At 50.6% G+C, this 13,136-nt stretch overlaps 1 protein-coding gene across 2 annotated transcripts in view; it reads right to left on the reverse strand.

Moving 5' to 3' along the window:
* The window catches only part of MTCH1 (mitochondrial carrier 1), a 1,187,755-nt gene that overhangs the window by 820,004 nt on the left and 354,615 nt on the right, over positions 1-13,136 (reverse strand). The gene's annotated exons all lie outside the window — the stretch shown is intronic.

Below are 13,136 nucleotides of genomic sequence, written 5' to 3' on the forward strand. Positions count from 1 at the left end.
ACCTGTGGCCGAATTCGCTTACAACAATTCGGATCATTCAGCTATCAACACCAGTCCTTTCTTCTGTAGTCAAGGATTTCATCCTTCAGTTCTACCTTCCATTCTCCCACACCCTACCCCAGTTCCTATGGTTGATTCCTGGATTGAAACCCTTATTATTGTACACAAAGAAGCAAAGGAACACTTAGAAAAGGCCCGAAAAGACGTTAAACATCATGCCGACTCTAAAATAAGACCTGGGCATTCTTACTCCGTAGGCGATAAAGTCTGGTTATCCTCGAAACTCCTTCCTCGACATCTGCGACCAAATAAACTAGCTCCCAGGTATTACGGGCCCTTTTCTATAAAAGAAAACGTCAATCCAGTGGCCTTTCGACTTCGGCTACCAGAATCATGGAAAAGGATCCATCCAGTCTTCCACACTTCCCTGTTGAAACCATATGTTCAGCCCTCTCGAACGTCTCCAAGATCTACCCCAGTGACTATCAATGACCAACTCGAATATAAGGTTTCCAGAATCTGTGACTCTAGATACCGACGTGGTCAACTACAATATTTGGTCGAATGGAAAGGATACCCTCCCAGTGAGCGCACTTGGGAACCTGTGTCAAACATGAATGCTCCCAGGATGATTCGAAGATACCATTGTATACATCCGGGCAAACCCGGAGGAGCTGGGCTTCAGAGGAGTCATACTGTCATGAACCGCCGTCTGCGTCCCTTCTGGACTTCGTGGTCCCTGACACACAGGGATTGAACTCAGTAATCCTTCCAACATGGCCGCTTGATGCGGAACGCTGCTTGCCAGTCTCTGCGCTACACGTTCTACAAAACAGACACGCCCCGCGGCTCTGCACGTCTCAACACTACTGCTCGCCGTAGCTGGACGTGTGCTGCCAGAGTTCGCTCGGGGCTAATTCCTGAATTCTATTTCCCGGTTCCTTGATTCCTTCTCCTTCCCTTTCATCCTTCAAACTTTACCGAACTTTCCTGGATTTTCACCCGCGCTCGAGTCACGGCTTCCGTGCCTGTGTGCGCGGACATTGTTCCTTCCTGGTTCCGTCCCAGGCAATCTGAAAGAAGCATGCTGGAATCCGAAGACCCGCGTACGGGCTTATACAAATCCCGGACCGTGCGAAAGAAGTCACAAAAGAAGGTCACAAGCAAACAGGAAAAACAGGTGAGAAGGGGAGAGACTTGTGACATCTATGGCCAAAAATTAGCTATCTAGAATACGAAGCATATGTGAACAGAGAGGAAAGATTGTGTCAAGAACCGAACAACCGCCGAGGGTTCAAACACTCGACAGGTCCTCCGAGGAGGGGTGGAAAAAGGGGGAAATATTATTCCGGATACAGGAAGAGCCAACTAGAATAATAGAATTGGAGCCACATGATCTCGGAGAAAACACAAGGGAGGAAGGGATGGCCACTGGGGGAGTGGAAGAGCTGTGGTGGGATATAGAGGACGATGAGCAGGAAGCTGGAAGACTGGGGGTAGTAGCAGGGCTGAAGATCAGGGAGAATGGATGAGACACCCCTGGGAAGGGCCATGGAAGAAGAGTGGACAGGGAGGTTAAGAAACAGGATGGGAAGAATGGCCATGCTGGGGAGAAAGGGGTTGAAGGTAAGCACCGGCAAGGAACCAAAAATAAACTACAGCTTACCTTATACATAGAGGGGGAGGGAGGACAAACTACATAACCTGGGCTCAGATGGATAAGGCACATTTATTAAAACTATTGCCCCCGCTGTCAGGAGGTGCAAGTAAGTGGATATATGCATTTGAGAAACACACTGCGGGACTGCCATTAGCAGTAGGTGATGTCAAAAGTTTGTTGGTATCGGCAGTAGGTGACCAAGCAGACAGGGTTTGGACAAAGGCAGGTTTTCCGGGAGTAACATTGGATTGTGACCACCATGATGGAGCCCCCTTTAATACAGTACGTGGAAGGATATGGGAGGCCTTAAGAGAAACCTTCCCAGACATGCCAGATTTACAGTCAGTAATGCAATGTACCATGAATGATGGGGAAGATGCTATGGATTTCATTTTTCAAGTGCAGGAGATGTGGAGAGCGGAGACGGGTAAGGCCTGGGATCAATCGACATCCCTATTTTTCTTTATAATAAAGAGGGGGCTCCCAAAAGAAGTTCAAAAAGCACTCGACAAAATAGCAGGGATTGAAGCGAAAGGCTGGCCAGAAATTCAAAGTATAATAGTGCACCACTGCAAGAGAATTAAAGAATGAGAAAAGGAGATAGCACAGAAAAGGTTGGCAGATGAGGCGAAATTAATACAGATGAAACTGGTCGAGGTCACTGCAGCCGTAGCAGCACTCACCACAGATGGGGATGCAGAAGAGGAGGAGGGACCAGTAGCAATACAAGGGAGGATGGCAGCAAATTGGGCAGGCACTGGGCAGGCACAGGGCACGGACCTAGAGGAGGACAAGGGAATTGTTGGAACTGTGGGAGGTGGGGACACTTCTTGCGTGAATGCAGGAGCAGGCCAAATAACAATTACCAGGATGATCAACCTTATGGTCACCCGCATCCAGGAAGTCCATATGGGCTACCAATGGGAGGGGGACAAGGACAGCAGGAACAAAGGTGCCCAGAACAACACAGGGAGCAACCACATAATGTCCAACAGCACCCACAATGCCGCGAATATATACCATACACACAGAACAATCCCTTCGCCACAACAGCAAATGGTGCACCTGCACCGTATGGGGGAGTGGCAGTAGCATCGGGAAATTTCTTCAGCCAGGCGGGGAACATGAGACATCCAGCATAGGACAGCCCACAGAGAACACTTGCGTGTCCAGTACTATCGACGACCTACAATGCTGCAGAGGAACCATTGATAGGGGCAGAGATAGAGAACAAACAATTAATGTTTAGGGTGGATTCGGGAGCTGAGAATTCATGTCTGCGTGAAGGCCAGTTTCTGCCATCTAATCGTAAATTGGAGACGCAGGGGTTCTCTGGGGCGGTGGTCAAAGTTCCTTATACAGAAGAGTTAGATGTCACAGTGGGGGGTAAAACAGTAAGGGCACCCCTACTGTACTATGAACAATCGCCGATTAACTTACTGGGGAGGGATCTCCTCAGTAAGCTTAACATGACGATATCCTTCACAGAGAGAGGAATAGTGTGCTCAACACCAGGGATCTGCCCTATGCGCGTAATGCTGGTGGTGAATGCGCAAGCGACAGCACCAGAAGTGCGCGGGATGCCAGTGGATCCTGACATGTTTATTCAGGGATTGAAAACATTGGAACGGGTGGTCCCAGAATTAAAGAACCTAGAATGGAGAGTACCCGCAGAGTTTTTCGCCCAATAGCACGCCCGGCGATAGTGCCTGGGACAGTGATGTCATTGGGCCTCATTACGACCCCGGCGCTAAACCATGGTGCTATTAGCACCATGGTCCATGCCGGGGTCCGCCATGGTGAATGGCGGAATTACCGCCCCATTCCAAGGTTGGCGGGGCGGTAATTCCCCATTCACCAGGGGCCCTTCCCCATTTCCCATTTTTGCCCCATAGGGCTCAATGGAAATGGGGAAGGCGCTAAGTACAGTGCCGCAAATTGCGGCAATGTACTTAGCACCAAGGTCCCTTTGCGGCACCCTACTTTAACGGCTGGTAAAACCAGCTGTTAAGGTCGGGTCCCGCAAAGGGACCTTGTAATCAGGCGTTAAGGGTTTGACGGCGCCAACACCTTTTACGGCGCCGTTAAACCCTTAACGCCAGGGTCGTAATGAGGCCCATTGGATTTACATGCCGTTCAGATCTCAGCCAAAAGAATAGCAGTTATTGCAATGGACATACATGGCTGCGAGTGGCGCACAGTTTTGTAGATCAATGCCAACATTGCATTAAGAGATTTGTCAGACGAAGACCTCTTCATAGACTCAGATAGCGATGTGGAAATAATAATGGAGACAGCAATCCCCTGCGACATCATAATACAGGAAAGACAAGTGCCAGTGTCACGCCGTCTACCCCGACCTCGTTCCAGCCCACTTACCTGATGCGGCGTGCCACGCCTTGGAGGGTTTACCCCCGCTTTCGCCTGGGAGGTACGGGGCGGTCTTGGGCATCGGTTACTCCCGGCCCTTCAGGACATGTGGTCTTGCAGAAGCAACATGACTTGGCTCGGAGTGCCCTGGCAGAGGCACAACAGCACATGAGGGTGCAGGCTAACTGGGGTCGGACCATTGAACCTAGCTTTCAGGTGGGAGATTTTGTTTGGTTGTCGTCCAAGAACTTACCTGTACGCAATCTGCCCGCTAAACTGGCACCTCGGTTTTTTGGGTCTTTTAAGATCTCCAAGTGCATCTCTGCAGTGGCTTTTCGGTTGGTGTTGCCCCAATCCTGGCGGGTACACCCTGTCTTTCACGTTTCCCTGTTGAAGCCCTTTGTGAAAGACAATTTTGGGCGTTCCGGTCCGCGTCCAGCCTCGATCCAAGTCCAGGGGGTTCCTGAATTTGAGGTGCAGGAGATATGTGATTCCCGGATTTGTTGAAGTGTGCTCCAGTTTCTGGTTGATTGGAAGGGCTACCCTGCTTGTGATCGTATTTGGGAGCCGCACAGCTTCGTGCACGCACCTCGCCTTGTCCGTGACTTTTTTCTCCGATTTCCCTGGAAGCCTGGGGCCCCGGGTCTTTCTGGGAGAGGGCATGGTGTCACGCTGTCTACCCCGGCCTCGTTCCAGCCCACTTACCTGATGCAGCGTGCCACGCCTTGGAGGGTTTACCCCCGCTTTCGCCTGGGAGGTACGGGGCGGTCTTGGGCATCGGTTACTCCCGGCCCTTCAGGACGCATGGTCTCGCGCGTGCACGGTCGGCCTCTCCGGGTTCCGGGTGCTTCCAGGTTCCCGGGGCGTGCCGTTCCGCGCATGCGCGGCCGACCGCTTCCCGCGCATGCGCGGTGTACAAAGCCCTCGGCTCTGGCGGGGTCTGCGGTCCAAGCCTCGTTTTGGGCCTCCCTGCACCTGGGAAACGACACGGCTTGCGTTCCAAGCCTTCCAGGTGTGGGAGGCCCTACTTAAGGAGACCGGCGGTTCGGTCAAATCGCATCTCAACGCGGTTTGATCTGGATCGTCGCTTTTCGCTGGATTTGGCTCGCATCTTCATCTTTACCCAGCTGTCTTCAGAGAACTTCAAGCCAGAGACTATCAGGCTCCCCCTGCCAGTGCTTGCACTGTCCTGACGCCACGCTAATCAGGGGTGAGCGAACCCATGGCGTTGGGAGCTGGTTCACCTCCAGTCCAGTACCCATTTGGACAGGAGTTGGGCTGGTTCCTTGCGTCATACATCACTTCACCACAGAATTCCTGGCATTCTGGCATCATCTACAAGGCCAACTACTGGACGAACAGGAACGCTGCACCCAAGTGACGCCATCTTTAACAGATTGAGACGCCAGGCTTCAGGCTCTTCGGGAATCGGAGATGGATGAGGACACTAGTCTTCGTGATGAGATGCAAGCCTTACGTACGGAGATGATTGCACTCTGCCAGGAGAATTTAACTCTACGCCAGATGGTAACCCAGAGCGCAAGTGTTGTTCTTCCACCCGAGAGCGCTATGGCACACACCACTCCCATCAAGTTCGATGGAGACCCCAGACGTGTGGGGGAATTCTGCAACCATTGCCGGATACATTTCCTGTACCGTCCAGCCCACTTCAACAATGATAAAGCCAAGATTGGATATATTTTGGGCAATTTGTCTGGAAACGCTCTTGCTTGGGCAACACCACTCGTGGTTACTAACAGCCCCATTCTCAGTGATTTTGTGGCCTTTGAAAAGGCATTTCTGGAAGTATTTCAGTCTCCCAATTTGGCCTCAGCAGCTCAGAACCAGTTAATGGATATAAAACAAGCCAATGCTGACATAATCACCTATATTGGTCGTTTTCGTCAACTAGCAACTGATTCCCAATGGCCTGAGATAACACAGAAGACTCTATTTCGCCGTGGGTTAAGAGAGGAATACAAGGACGAGCTGTTACATATTCCTGAACCTGAAGATCTACACAGACTCATTGAACAGGTGCTAAAGATCGACCAGAGACTGACTGAGAGAAGAGGCGAAAGGCGTCGTTTTAAGAAATCGTTCCTCAGACCTCCAATCCCACCTACTGGAACACCAGTGACTTCGGACACCACTCAAGAACCTATGCAGCTAGGCGCCATCAGGGGTCCCTTCTCCGAAGAAGAAAAGAAGCAGAGGAGGAGCCAACGCCTATGTCTGTACTGCGGAGCCGCTGGTCATTTTCTGGGTACTTGTCCCCTACGACCAATCAAGAAAGGGGGAAACTAGGTGACCTGTCGTGCTCCGGAAAGGCCCCGACAGGTCTGATTCAACCACCAGTCCTTTCCCGTTCTGAATCTGTGTTTCCACCCATGCAGCCTGCAGTCCTTATGACCCTGAAGGTCAGTCTCAAGTGGCTGAATAAGACTGTCGAGATCCATGGGGTGTTGGATTGTGGAGCCTCCGGGAACTACATCGATGAACGCTTTGCCATCAACAACGGCATACCGTTGCTTACCAAGGAAGAAGCAATCCCAGTGGAAGTCATTGATGGAACCCCATTGGCTTCTGGCCCCATACGATTGCATACTATGGGTATGCTGCTACGCATCAAGGGACATGAGGAAAAGATTGCGCTAGATGTCATAAGGACACCTTCATATCCAGTGGTGTTGGGACTGCCCTGGCTTCAATGACACAACCCCACAATCAACTGGGAGACACGCACTCTTGTGTTCACTTCCTCTTCAAGACTGCTGTAGCCCCAACACGTCCTCAGAGACGTTCGTCTCGACAGCCCTAGTCCTGGGTAGAGGATCGTCTGGTTTGTGTTCCTTGTCTAAGATACCTTCTGAATATGCTGACTTGATGCCTGTATTCTCCGAACCAAGGGACATTGCACTTCCACCTCACAGGTCCTTTCACTGCTCCATAGACTTGGTTTCCGGAGCCGTGATGCCACATGGTAAGGTGTATGCCCTCACCCAGTCTGAAAAACAGGTCCTCTGGGATTATCTTGATGACTGCATCAAGAAAGGATACATTGTTCCTTCTAAGTCACTTGCGGTTTCCCATTATTTTTTGTAAAGAAAAAGGAAGGCTCCTTACGGCCTTGTATTGACTATCGCCAACTGAACGACATCACCCTTAAGGACAGGTACCCGTTACCATTGATTCGGAATATCATGGAGTCCTTACGTTCAGCCAAGATCTTTACAAAATTGGACCTCCGCGGAGCCTATCATCTCGTCAGAATCAGGAATGGAGATGAATTGAAGACGGCTTTCAAAACACCATTCGGGCACTATGAATACAAGGTAATGCCCTTTGGGCTGTGCAACGCCCCGGCTGTCTTCCAATGATTCATGGACTACGTTTTCAGTGATTTAATTGGCATCTCTGTTTGGGTGTACTTAGACGACTCTACTCAAACAACCTGGAGGAACACGTCTCCCACGTTCGTGTAGTTCTTCAACGGTTGTTACAGCATCATCTGTTTGCCAAGGCTGAGAAATGTTCCTTTCATCGGGATGAGATGGAATTCTTGGGATATTTGATCAATAGCACAGGAATTCACATGGATTCCGATAAGGTCCGGGCTATTCAGAACAGGAAACAACCTCAGAACGTCAAATCACTTCAGCGGAAGGGATAGGGCGGTAGTTCAGTGGATTTAAGCAATCCCAAGGGTTTTCTCCTGGGCGTCGTGGTCTGGGCGCAAACTGGACAACTCTCCACATATTGTTTGATCTCCTTAGCCCAACCCGGCCACCAGAACTGCCTGGCAATCAACTCCTGGGTCGCTTCGATACTACGATGACCTCCTACTTGCGAATCATGAAACACATGGAGTATGTCCAAACGAAGAGATCTCGAGGGTATGTACAACCGGTTAAGAAGAAACCCTCACGCACTGTGATTTGTGGACGCAGCAGTAGGTTGGCGCGATCTGGGTCTATCTGAGTCTCCTGGAGGATCTTCTGCAAATGAGGAGATATCGTGAGAACAAAGTGCTTGGGGGATATCAATGGAATGGCTTGATTGACGTCCTCCACCTCTCTTTCCAAAGAGCGGGATAAAGCATCGGCCTTTAGATTCCGGGCACTAGGAATGTACGTGATGTTGAAATCGTAGTGAGAGAAGAAAAAAGCCCATCGAGCTTGACGGGCGGTATGACACTGCAGAGATCGCAAGTACTGCAGGTTGCGGTGGTCTGTGCGGACCTCTACAGAAAAGTGACCACCAAGCAAATGATGTCTCCATTCTTCAAACCCTGTCGCTTCCACCTTCAGAGGGACACACTTGCATCATGGTTGTGGTTGATTGTTTCACAAAGTCTGCGCATTTCATTCCTTTTTCCAAGATTCCGACTTCCTCTCAAATGGCTTTGGCATTCCTACACCACATCTACCGCTTACATGGGTTACCGGAGAAGATCATCTCGGATCGTGGATCCCAGTTCCTCTCTTCCTTTTGGCATCAGTTGTGCAGTCACCTTGGAATTCGCAGAGCTCTGAGTTCGGGTTATCACCCGCAGACTAACGGGCAAACTGAAAGAACGAATCTGACTTTGAAACAGTACTTACGTTGCTATGCTAACGCCACCCAATCCAACTGGATGAAGTATCTGGATTTGGCGGAAGTTTCCTACAACAATGCCACCCACGCTGCCACTGGTGCCAGCCCGTATTTTCGCTCTACCGGACAACATCCCAAGCTGTTTCCTTTTCGTCCAGTGCCACCCAGTGCCATTCCATCGGCTGATCAGTTGATCCACGTTATTCAGAAGCAACATGACTTGGCTCGGAGTGCCCTGGCAGAGGCACAACAGCGCATGAGGGTGCAGGCTAACTGGGGTCGGACCATTGAACCTAGCTTTCAGGTGGGAGATTTTGTTTGGTTGTCGTCCAAGAACTTACCTGTACGCAATCTGCCCACTAAACTGGCACCTCGGTTTTTTGGGCCTTTTAAGATCTCCAAGTGCATCTCTGCAGTGGCTTTTCGGTTGGTGTTGTCCCAATCCTGGCGGGTACACCATGTCTTTCACGTTTCCCTGTTGAAGCCCTTTGTGAAAGACAATTTTGGGCGTTCCGGTTTGCGTCCAGCCTCGATCCAAGTCCAGGGGGTTCCTGAATTTGAGGTGCAGGAGATATGTGATTCCCGGATTCGTCGAAGTGTGCTCCAGTTTCTGGTTGATTGGAAGGGCTACCCTGCTTGTGATCGTACTTGGGAGCCGCACAGCTTCGTGCACGCACCTCGCCTTGTTCGTGACTTTTTTCTCCGATTTCCCTGGAAGCCTGGGGCCCGGGTCTTTCTGGGAGGGGGCATGGTGTCACGCCGTCTACCCCGGCCTCGCTCCAGCCCACTTACCTGATGCAGCGTGCCACGCCTTGGAGAGTTTACCCCTGCTTTCGCCTGGGAGGTACGGGGCGGTCTTGGGCATTGGTTACTCCCGACCCTTCAGGACGCATGGTCTCGCGCGTGCGCGGTCGGCCTCTCCGGGTTCCCGGGGCGTGCCGTTCCGCACATGCCGTTCCGCACATCCCTGGAAGCCTGGGGCCCGGGTCTTTCTGGGAGGGGGCATGGTGTCACGCCGTCTACACCGGCCTCGCTCCAGCCCACTTACCTGGTGCAGCGTGCCACGCCTTGGAGGGTTTACCCCTGCTTTCGCCTGGGAGGTACGGGGAGGTCTTGGGCATTGGGTACTCCCGGCCCTTCAGGACGCATGGTCTCGCGCGTGCGCGGTCGGCCTCTCCGGGTTCCGGGTTCCCAGGGCGTGCCGTTCCGCACATGCGCAGCCGACCGCTTTCCGCGCATGCGCGGTGTACAAAGCCCTCGGCTCTGGCGGGTCTGCGGTCCAAGCCTCGTTTTGGGCCTCCCAGCACCTGGGAAACAACACGGCTTGCGTTCCAAGCCTCCCAGGTGTGGGAGGCCCTACTTAAGGAGACCGGCGGTTCAGTCAAATCGCGTCTCAACGCGGTTTGATCCGGATCGTCGTTTTTCGCTCCTTGTTCTTGCCATTGTCCTGATTCCTGCTCTGCCTTGCCTGTTCCCTGTTCCTTCCCCTGGTTCCTGGTCCTGTCCTTCCCAGTCCGGGTAGGGGGTCTCCCTGTTCCTTGCTCTTGGCTCCCTCCTTCTGCCTGGGGTGGTTCCCCCCTTCTCTGTTGTTCTCTGGTTCGCCTGGGTTCCTTGGTCCTCTCTGGTTCCCCCGACTCTTGCCTGCCTCCCTTGCTGGTTACACCTTTCTGGACTCCTGCCACTGGATTTGGCTCGCATCTTCATCTTTACCCAGCTGTCTTCAGAGAACTTCAAGCCAAAGACTATCAGGTTCCCCCTGCCAGTGCTTGCACTGTCCTGACGCCACGCTAATCAGGGGTGAGCGAACCCGTGGCGTTGGGAGCTGGTTCACCTCCAGTCCAGTACCCATTTGGACAGGAGTTGGGCTGGTTCCTTGCGTCATACATCACTTCACCACAGAATTCCTGGCATTCTGGCATCATCTACAAGGCCGACTACTGGACGAACAGGTACGCTGCGCCCAAGTGACGCCATCTTTAACAGCCAGTCCAACTAATGACTGTGGTGGGAGAACCACCTTCCTTTTTTGATAGTGATATGAAATCAGTGCCCTGTGGACCACCGGCCCGCACGATGTGGGACTATTGCATGGGGTTACACCAGTGAAGATACAACTTAAACCAGGAGCTATACTGCCCAGAGTGAAACAATACCCCCTATCCCGGGAAGCAGAAGAAGGGATAAAAGAAACAGTCAGCGCATTAGCAAAGGAATAATAGTGCCCTCAAACTTACCATGTAATACATGTATCTACCCTATTAAAAAAGCAAAATGAGGGGAGTGGAGGATGATACAAGATCTATGCCCACTCAATGATGTCATTCAAAAAGAGTTTCCTTTGGTCCCCAACCCTGCATCTATCCTGTGCAGCATCCCAAAAGATGCGTCACACTTCACAGTAGTGGATTTGAAGAACGCATTCTTCTCAATACCACTTGTAGAAGAGTGCAGATACTTAACAGCATTTACCTTGGGAGGGAAAAGATACAAGCACTGCAGATTACCCCAGGGTTACTGCGTTAGCCCCAGCATATTCAACCGAATTCTACATGAAGATCTAGGGAATATGACGGGCAGACAGTGCAATTATTCAATACGTGGAGGATTTGCTGATCTGCGGAAAAAATGAGGAGTGTAGAAAAGACTCTATTACCCTCCTGACACTGTTGGCCAACAAGGGTTACAAAGTTGATAAAGAGAAATTGCAGTACTGCCAATGAGAAGTGTTATACCTGGGACAGCTAATTTCAAAAGACGGCAAGAAAATAATACCAGACAGAGTAGCGGCCATCACGGCAGTAGGAAGACCAAAAACAGTGAAAGAGATGCAAATATTTCTCGGCATGTGTAACTACTGCCGAGCATGGATACTAGATTACGCAGCATACGCAAGGCCATTATTGCAGGCACTCAAAGAAGCCCAAAGAGAAAACACCGAGATACAATGGTCAGCAGAACTAGATGATGCTTTCACATCACTCAAAGAACTTATTCAAGTGCTCCAGTACTCGCGAACCCAGATTATGAACGCAAGTTCTATCTGTTTTCACATTGTAAGGGGTCCCTCATGACAGCAGTACTGACACAATAGACATCACTGGGACACAAGCCCCTGGCATATTACAGTGGCACACTGGATGCAGTAATGCAAGGATACTTTGCTTGCAAGCAATCTCTTGCAGCCGCAGCGTTCGCAATTGAAAAGTGCAACAATAGTGATGGGATGTTCTGTGACATTGTTCGTGGAACACTCACTATTCGCAATCCTGGAACGATAAAAAAGCACACTCACAACACAAAGAGCCACTGCATATGAAATTATTCTGCTCAGTGCAAATATACACATAGTAAGAAGCAAAACGGTGAACCCTGCAAGATTCATTATAGAGCCATGCACGTTAGAGCACATGCAAGCACACGATTGTGCAACATACAACGGTGAGGAAGGAGAAACCACCATGGTGAGTGAAAATGCACTGAACGAAGGGGAGGTATTCTTCATAGACGGGTCAGCATAAATAAACTCAGACAGGAGAAAAACATGTAGGGATAGCTGTTGTAAGGTTAGAAGAAGGCGAGTACGAAGTGTTAATACAACAACACCTACCTGCCCATTTCTCAGCACAAGCAGCAGAGTTAATAGCACTCATTGAGGCATTGCATGCAGCAAAGGGGTGTGCAGTCACAATATATACAAATTCAGCGTATATGACTACTACCGTGCATGGAGGATTGGCAAGATGGGGACAGAGAGGGTTTTGCAGAGCAGATGGGTCACCTCTACAACACGCAGAGCTCCTAAAAGAGCCGACCGAGGCGTTAAAAGACCCCACCATGGCAGCCATAGTGAAGTGCCAGGCACATACAACCAACACAGATGTAATATCTTTGGGGAACGCAGCAGCGGACGTTGCTGCCAAAGAAGCTTCTTACTTAGTGAAAGAGAGAACAGGTGAGTACCTGATACAACAACACATAGAAGAGGATCTCCCAGATGGCTATAATACCATACCTGTGTCACAAATACTAGAGCTGCAAGATGGGGCAACAATAGAGGAAAAGGAGCTGTGGGAAAAGTGGGGATTTAGCCAGTCAGCAATAGACCTCCTATGGCGTCAAAACAACACAGGTAAGGTAGTGATGCCACTCAAGTTATTAGAAGTGGCTTTCCAACAACTGCATTTCCCAGCACATAATACGAAACAGCATATTGCAGCACAGATTCGGGAGGATTGGTTTGTCTCAGGTCTACATGAACAACTTTCAAGAATGGCAATGGAATGTACAACATGCCAAATATATAATTCAGGAATGACACTGAGAACGTTACGAGGAACAATCCCAAAACCTACAGGCCCCTTCAGAGAGCTGCATATTGACTATGCAGACATGGGAGAGAGATGTAATGGGGCACGTTACATGATAGTAGTGTTTTGTCCATTCTCAAGGTGGGTTGAAGCAGGACCCTGTGCACATCCGGATGCCAAATGCGCTGCAAAGTTCTCAGTGA

The sequence above is a fragment of the Ambystoma mexicanum genome, chromosome 13 (assembly GCF_040938575.1).
Source record: "Ambystoma mexicanum isolate Mex_15411 chromosome 13, UKY_AmexF1_1, whole genome shotgun sequence".
Taxonomy (NCBI): domain Eukaryota; kingdom Metazoa; phylum Chordata; class Amphibia; order Caudata; family Ambystomatidae; genus Ambystoma; species Ambystoma mexicanum.